This window comes from Pollachius pollachius (assembly GCF_949987615.1).
Source record: "Pollachius pollachius genome assembly, chromosome: 1".
NCBI classification, from domain to species: Eukaryota; Metazoa; Chordata; class Actinopteri; order Gadiformes; family Gadidae; genus Pollachius; species Pollachius pollachius.
The window spans coordinates 3,109,826-3,119,071 of NC_136934.1; positions in this window are offsets into that span (position 1 = coordinate 3,109,826).

The window sequence follows — 9,246 nt, forward strand, 5'->3', positions numbered from 1 at the left end:
TCCCTCACCTGGTCCATTATTTATGCATAATGACAGCATGTACTTTTCTGATGGTCCATTATCTCTCCATAAAGACAGAATGTTCTGCTCACCTGGTCCAATACTACTCCTAAAGAAAGCATATATTGCTCACCAGGTCCAATACCACCCCTAAAGAAAGCATAAATTGCTCAGCTGGTCCATTACTACCCCTAAAGAAGGCATATGCTGATCACCCGGTCGGTGTGAGACGACACTCTGTCTGCTGATGTCTACTTTTTGTCAACATTGCAAACTGTGAGTAATTCTGTTGGTTTTTTGGGTCAGGTGTTTTTCGAAAAATACTGTAACCTCACAGTAAAAAAAACATTATGTTGCCATGACAGAAATTCACCCTATATTTTCTGTAAGTATGGGTCAGAAAGCATAGCTGAACCCTGTGGTGAAAACATCAGATATGATACATATCCACTTACAGAAGGGCTTCACCGAGGGAATACGTGACGCAACCAACACACAGCCAAGCCTTAAAGCTGGGCCTCGTATTCTCGCAGACTCTTGGATTCACCTTGCTAAAGGAACATCATCATTACCGTCGGGCGTTTTGGAGGCCGTTTCCATCAGTGCGTTTAGCAGTCAGTCTGTCTGAAAGTTTCATTACCAAGATTGACCGTCTGTCTTTTTGGCAGTAGCGCGTTGTTAATGGGTATATATGTATATAAAACATATTTATTATCACGGCTAAATCTGTGCTATTCGGTCCTAGAAGCACTCTCGTTTTTTCCTTCTCTCACTGAGCAGCCTAACATTTAAATTCTGCTTGATGACTAATGCAGCTTATAATGATGCATTGTGCAGGAGCAAGTTGCGATGCTCTTTGCAAGAATGTGAGAGGGAACAAGCACATCTCTTCGGTTCGTAATGGAACACAACACACAAAAGAGCCTGGACGACACCAGCTCCCACACTGCACCATCCCCCACGCCGCCACACTCCTTTCTGCTGTTCGTTTGTTGACATTTACATTCACATCATACATGCGTGCACATACATAATACATTCCCAAACAAACTTCCAACCTGGCCTGTCATCCCCTGCCCTCTCTGTGACCGTTCCCATTCGCTCTGTGCTCCCCATCACAAGAGGTCTACACGAGCAATCAGCACAGCCAATCGGCCATTCACACCCCGAGTGTCGGCGGCAGGCTGTGAGATCAGCGGAACACTAGGCCTGTCCAAGTTAGCGAGAAACAGGATTAGCACTTCAGGCTGTGTGTCGGTTCAGGAGAAAACTGCTCAAACATCTCCGCTCTCCTCAAAGAACACATCCCTGCTTCAGCGTTGATGAGGGAACAACAACGTTAACTAGTGTGTACTCCTCCGTCTGCCCGGATACAACACCTATTAGCGGCGTGGCTCGCAACCAAAATATCTTAGGGCTGCGGTAGAGGCTGCGTCAGAGGGAAGCCAACCTCCCACCAAACCGTCTTCCTGTCTTCTTTGTTGTCCTTTGTTGCATTTCTCTGATGCTCCGTCGTCACCGACGACATCCACACCGGACGGTGTTCAGGTAGGATCCCTGGATTCCACCGCCGCGGTAACGGGCATCTGTTTCGCCACAGTTGAGCCCAGAACCTAATTGAATCGCTGGCTCCTCGTTCACTGTGTGCATCCACGAGCCATGAGGCAGATGTGCGCCCGGTCATAAAAAAATACATTTGGGGGTTTAATTGGAATTACCTTGGCGAATGAAAAAGGGTGTCATGGCAAGACCCCACCAAATGTGGTCGCTGTTTCAGATGTTGAATCAAAACTCGACTTTTCCTTTCGCTTTGGTCCAGAGCACATAATAGAAGCTGATTATGGTGCAAAAATGATTTGAGTGGTCTCAAAGGGGAGAAGATTAAAGATGTTTACTCATGTGATACAACAGGGAAGACATGTTTGCTCTTCTCATGGCGTTGTTATGCTGCTATCAAGGCCAAGGATTGAACAAAATAAATGTATTCTAAACGCAAATTGGTAAATAAACATTAATAATTAAAATAAATAAGAACGGATCATTTAATATTTCATTATTTCATAACTTAATGTATAAGGGTATAGGAAATACCCCCCATATATTCAGTTTTATTATGCTTTTAAGTTATTCCAACTTTCTTATAAAAAACATCCTTCAGTGGCAGAGAGCAAATTGGTTCCTTTCTTGTTTCGTCACGTTTCCATTCATCGAGGATGACCCGTCTTCAACTTGTCATGCGAATCGAGCTGCCTCCGACTCCTAAAACAAATCTGTTTTGGACATTCCCACGTCTGCCTCAGAAAACACCAAACTTTGATCATGAGCAATGAGGGATTTTCTTTCCACCGCCTTGATGAATGGGACCAAGATAGTTCATAGCTCGAGGCAAAGGCTTATATCAGAAAGTTGAGACTGCTGAGGAGTCGCAGACATCGACACAGGTCTAAATGTGTTTGCTTTCCGTTCTGCATGCTAAACACCCCGTGCACTCATTCCTTCGTTCCATCAAATCTATCGGCCCTAATTCCTGTTTATCTGTCTGTCTGTCTTTGTCTGTCTGGGGAATTAGACTCTCGTTTTAACGCACATCAACTGGAAAACCAACCGAAACAGGCTGCCATGCCTAGAAAACACCTCTGAGGGCAAAACACACCGTAAAAGATTCTCTATAACCTTAAAGGCCTCAGCAGCACCGCGTTTATTGTATTGCCTTTCTGATTTTGTGAGAAGTTTTGTTTGCCACAAGTGTGGAGTTTGTGAACACGTTGATGTTTACAAAGCGTTCAGATGAAAGATTTGACAAAGGGACAGACATCTGTCTCGGTGGATTTTCCTGCTCCTCAGTTCAATACAGAACCTTACCACCATCCCAGATAAATGTTAACAATATTTGTACTCGTATTCACTGGGGCCGATTCCTGTCGCCGTTGTGTTAATCGCCTTTTCTTCAGTCTGTTGAGCACAAACAAGGGATTTTACATCCTTTCCTTTATATATTCCAGGGAACATCATACATGAGAGCATGTCTTTAGTTAAACATTTCAGATATTGTGTTTGGTATCGTAAAAAAGAACAAAATAAGTGTAAAGAGCTATGTTTCCCAATCTGGATCAATCAATAATTGAATTGAACCAAAAGCTACCCTAAATAATTTGTTAGCAAATAAATTTAGCAAATAAAATCAGTCTACAAAATCCAAAAGACATCTATCTGTATGCCAATATGTTTTAAGAATTGTTTAAATGTGCACAATGAGATACAGCGACAAGGGAATTAAACGACAGAGGAAGTACACATAGTCGACTGGTATGTATAATTTAATGAATGAAGTGCAACCTTCCAAAATCCCACTTTGTCATTAACTCCATAAGAGGTCATAAATTTTGAATTTATGACCAAAAATCTATTTTTTTCTCCGCATGTATGACTTGAAAGTGCAAAATGGTGACAATGTTTGTTCACTTTTCAACACTTCTGCTGCTAGCAGTCATCACAGCGAGACTGACTGCAGATATACAAGAGAATGGTGGGATTTGGCCCGTCCCATATGCACTCTGGCCCCTTGAAGAGTCGGTATAGACTGAGACAATATAAGGGAACATACAGGCTGTATTATTCATTACATAGGATCAGTTTCTCAAAGATGTGACACATCATTGGATGATTGTCACATCTGTTTCTGCACATCTACTAGACTCAAATGATGAATTAAAATACATTCAGCCGAACAGTAACCTGGCCACCTTTGATGCTTAGATGAGGTGAATTGACTGAAGAGACTGCTTTGACTGCTTTTTGGTGGTGGCTAGAACCTTGTTGAGTTTAAATCTGACTCTGCACCTTGTTTAGCAGCATGACCTTACCAGATACTGAACATCATTCAGATGGAAAAACTTTTTCTAGATCACTTGAACAACACACAGTTGTTCTGGTAAACTATTGTTAACGTAAGGTTTAGGTAATATTATTCTGGATTGTAACGTTTATAGCTCAGCCCCTGATTGGACAAAACTTTTCAAATTTTCAAAGACATTTGTATCCCTGATAAGTAGTTCTCCAGAAAGTTTGGTGACCAGCCCAACCGCCCTGATGGAGGAACATTGCAAACTTTGTGTACAGGACTTACTTGACGTGCTGAACATGTTTGCCTCTTGAACCCATAATGTCTGTCTGGACGGATTTCTCTGTAGCGTGAAACCTTCGGGAAAACCTCAAAAAAGTTATAATGAATAATGACATGATCTAGGGTTAATTGATCTAAATTGACCTAAATTTAGAAATTTATAAAAACATATGCTAACTAGCTAAACATTCACAGACATCACATGTCCACTTCAGAGGGTACCAGGGACTTGGAACTTGCCATTTACATAGCAGACACCTCCCCTAACATCTGTATACATTTTTGGGTCAAAATCTCATTTGAAGCTGTCACAGTGACAATTAGAGTAGATGTGCTTAAGCGTACTGCACCGCTTTACCTGCAGGGGCCCAACATCACACATAAATGACATCTACGCTGACCAGTGTCTGTTTGTGTTTGTGTGTCTATTTTTGTGTCTCTGTGTGTTAGTCTGTCTGTCTATCTGTCTGTCTGTGTGTGTGTGTGTGTGTGTGTGTGTGTGTGTGTGTACATGTGTATGTGTGTCTTTGTGTGTCTGTCTGTATTTGCCTGTTTCTGTGTGTGTGTATGTGTGTGCGTGTGTGTGTATTTTTGCGAGTTAAAAAGAACCAGTGCTGAGGAGCAAAGACCCACCCCGGTCGGAGCTATAGTTGGGTTTAAGACTTTTCACCGTATATTTTTTCATAATATTTTTGTTTGAGAGTTATTTTTTAAATTAAAAGATAGCTGTGGCTTTTAAGAACCAACGAATCACAGTCATCGCGTCAGTCTGACAGATAGGTCGTAGACGATGTGATAACAACTTGTACTCATGGGAGGGTGTATTCTTAGAATAACACCCCTTCTACCAATCACAGGTAGGCTGGCTGTGACTCAACACTGAGACGTGTGAGGGGAGCGGAGCAGTTTCATTATCTCATCTTCTGAGGTCAATTAGCCTTTCCTCCACGGTAAAAAGCTTTGATTTTTCTGGCTGGGAAGGAGGTGAGTTGTATAATTCTCAGAGGATAATCTGGTGAACCAATTATGGGGGCTAAGCTGATAATTTCTCGATCTTGCCTGGATCTGGTCATTTAGAAGTGTCAATCTGTTTTATATATCCCAAGTCGCAGGAATCAGCTCGCTAGGTATTGAGACCTAGAGGGAGGGAGGCCAGAGTGTTGCCAAAGCTGCAATGAAGGCTGCAGCTTTATTTCTATCTGTTTAGGAGATTAGGTCGATAGCCAATAGGATTTACTCCCTATACAACAGAGAAAAATCGGTGTTATGTAGTGCTTAATGGTCTGACATAATATGACTTAAAAACATAAACCCATGTTATCCATCTCTCTCTGTCTGTCTCTTCAGTGTGTATTCCCTTTCAAACACAAACATACACACAGACTCAAACTCACAAACACACACACACACACACACACACACACACACACACACACACATACACACACACACACACACCACACACACACACGCACAAATACACACACACCACACACACACACTCACTGTCCTTGTGCGCCCTACTGCCCCAAAAGAGTCGTCTAATCTTCCTGAAACCAGAGGCAGGGAGCAAGCCTGCTTACTGGGTCTGGCAAACTATATATATATATATATATTTATATATATACAGCATAAATATATTTATATATATATGCTGAATTTACGTAGCTTTGCGTTTACGCCAATATCAGTTCTATAATATATATATAGACCGGATATTGAATTATACATAAATACAGCATATGCATAAACAATAAAACAACAATACAACAAGAAGATATCCTGGAAACCCAGGTCCAGCTCTCTGATTGGTCGAGGGTGGAGCCACTCAGCTGCCCTACATCTGGAAGGACGAGCCAAAAGGAGCGGAGAGGAGTGGAGCGGAGAGGAGTGGAGCGAAGGGTAGAAGAGTGGAGAGGAGGAGAGAGGAGCAGAGAGGAGCAGAGAGGGGAGGAGAGGATCAGAGAGGAGCAGAGAGGAGCAGAAAGGAGAGGAGAGGAGCAGAGAGGAGCAGAGAGGGGAGGAGAGGAGAGGAGAGGAGCAGAGATGAGTGAAGGGGAGAGGGGAGGAGGAGAGAGGAGCAGAGAGGAGCGAAGGGGAGAGGAGTGGAGAGGAGGAGAGAGGAGCAGAGAGGGCAGGAGAGGAGCAGAGAGGAGCAAAGAGGGGAGGAGAGGAGAAGAGAGGAGCAGACAGGAGCGAAGGGGAGAGGAGTGGAGAGGAGGAGAGAGTAGAGGAGAGGAGCGGAGAGGAGCGGAGAGGAGCGGAGAGGAGCAGAGAGGAGAGGAGAGGAGAGGAGAGGAGAGGAGAGAGGGGAGGAGAGGAGCAGAGAGGAGCAGAGAGGAGAGGAGAGGAGAGGAGCGGAGAGGAGCAGCTCCACTGGGACAGGGCGCCGATCGGGGAGCAGCGGAACACGGACGTCCTGCGTGTAGCGAGGCCATCTTGGCAAGAGGAACACCTCCTTACCGGGCGGGTTGGCAAACCGAGAGCGCTTGGACGGCCCCCAGGGGCCCGGAGGAGTGATGTCCAATTCCTCACACTTCCATGCCTCCAATTCTCACTCGCTAATGGAGTGAGACAAGCTCCACGAGTCCACCCTAACACACGAGGAGGAGATAACACTTCAGGGGTCGCCCGGGTGGCACGCATTAAAACTGCATGTCTGCTGAGAAGGTATCGAAATTAATGGTGTCGTTAAAATGTTTCTTTATTTATTAGGGAAAAAGTGTTTGCATTGGCATCGACTTCACAATGTTATGATTATTGTTCATGGGATGTAAGGTTTGCACACAGCACCAAAACACACACAAAGACCAACCAATCACTCACTCACTCACTCACTCACTCACTCACTCACTCACTCACTCACATACTCAGTCACTCAGTCACATACTCAGTCACTCAGTCACTCACACACTCACTCACTCACTCACTCACTCACTCACTCACATACTCAGTCAGTCACTCACTCACTCACTCACTCACTCACTCACTCACTCACTCACTCACTCTCTCACATACTCAGTCACTCACTCACTCACTCACTCACTCACACACTCACTCACTCACTCACTCACTCACTCACTCACTCACATACTCAGTCACTCACTCACTCACTCACTCACTCACTCACTCACTCACTCACTCACTCACTCACTCACTCACTCACATACTCAGTCACTCACTCACTCACTCACTCACACACTCACTCACTCACTCACTCACTCACTCACATACTCAGTCACTCAGTCACTCACTCACTCACTCACACACTCACTCACTCACTCACTCACTCACTCACATACTCAGTCACTCACTCATTCACTCACTCACTCACTCACTCACATACTCAGTCACTCACTCACTCACACACTCACTCACTTCTTGGCAAGAGGAACACCTCCTTACCGGGCGGGTTGGCAAACCGAGAGCGCTTGGACGGCCCCCAGGGGCCCGGAGGAGTGATGTCCAATTCCTCACACTTCCATGCCTCCAATTCTCACTCGCTAATGGAGTGAGACAAGCTCCACGAGTCCACCCTAACACACGAGGAGGAGATAACACTTCAGGGGTCGCCCGGGTGGCACGCATTAAAACTGCATGTCTGCTGAGAAGGTATCGAAATTAATGGTGTCGTTAAAATGTTTCTTTATTTATTAGGGAAAAAGTGTTTGCATTGGCATCGACTTCACAATGTTATGATTATTGTTCATGGGATGTAAGGTTTGCACACAGCACCAAAACACACACAAAGACCAACCAATCACTCACTCACTCACTCACTCACTCACTCACTCACTCACTCACTCACATACTCAGTCACTCAGTCACATACTCAGTCACTCAGTCACTCACACACTCACTCACTCACTCACTCACTCACTCACTCACATACTCAGTCAGTCACTCACTCACTCACTCACTCACTCACTCACTCACTCACTCACTCACTCACTCTCTCACATACTCAGTCACTCACTCACTCACTCACTCACTCACACACTCACTCACTCACTCACTCACTCACTCACTCACTCACTCACTCACTCACTCACTCTCTCACATACTCAGTCACTCACTCACTCACTCACTCACTCACACACTCACTCACTCACTCACTCACTCACTCACTCACTCACTCACATACTCACTCACTCACTCACTCACTCACTCACTCACTCACTCACTCACTCACTCACTCACTCACTCACTCACATACTCAGTCACTCACTCACTCACTCACTCACACACTCACTCACTCACTCACTCACTCACTCACTCACATACTCAGTCACTCAGTCACTCACTCACTCACTCACACACTCACTCACTCACTCACTCACTCACTCACATACTCAGTCACTCACTCATTCACTCACTCACTCACTCACTCACATACTCAGTCACTCACTCACTCACTCACACACTCACTCACTTACTCACTTACTCACTCACTCACTCACTCACTCACATACTCAGTCACTCAGTCACTCACTCACTCACTCACTCACACACGCACAGGATGAGGATGATGATGCAAAGCAGGGAAGCAAGGTGAGATCTGCCATGTTACCCACCTCCCCACCTTGTGTATCGAATCCATCACAGCTCATCATGCTGATTAGTTTAATCATTTCATTGAGTACTTTGATGTTGTTGAGTTCTTTTGGAAACATTTTTGATTGCTTATTTATTTTCAGTTTATTGTATTGTTCTATTTGTATTTATATTACATGGAGAGAGAGAGAAACAGAGACAGAAAAGGGTAGAGAATCTGAGAGAGAGAGCGAGAGAGAGAGAGAGAGAGAGAGACACACACAGAGAGACAGGGAGAGTGAGACAGAGAGACAAAGAGAGAGTATTTTTCAATTTTCGTTGCTTTTTGTTTGTTGTTCTTTATTCCCAGTTGATTTTGATTGGATTGGAGCTACAATAACTAGGTTGTGTTTAGTTCGCAGGCTGTCATGTGATCGCTCCTTCACCTGCCGCTGGATCCTCAGGGCGAACGCAGGCTGCTGCTTACTGCTGTAAACAAGACGGATTCCTTCTAATCCAACACCACGGTGCTCTTATTGTCAGTGAGAGAGGGAGACGGAGGGAGTGAGGGAGAGGGAGGGGGAGAGAGA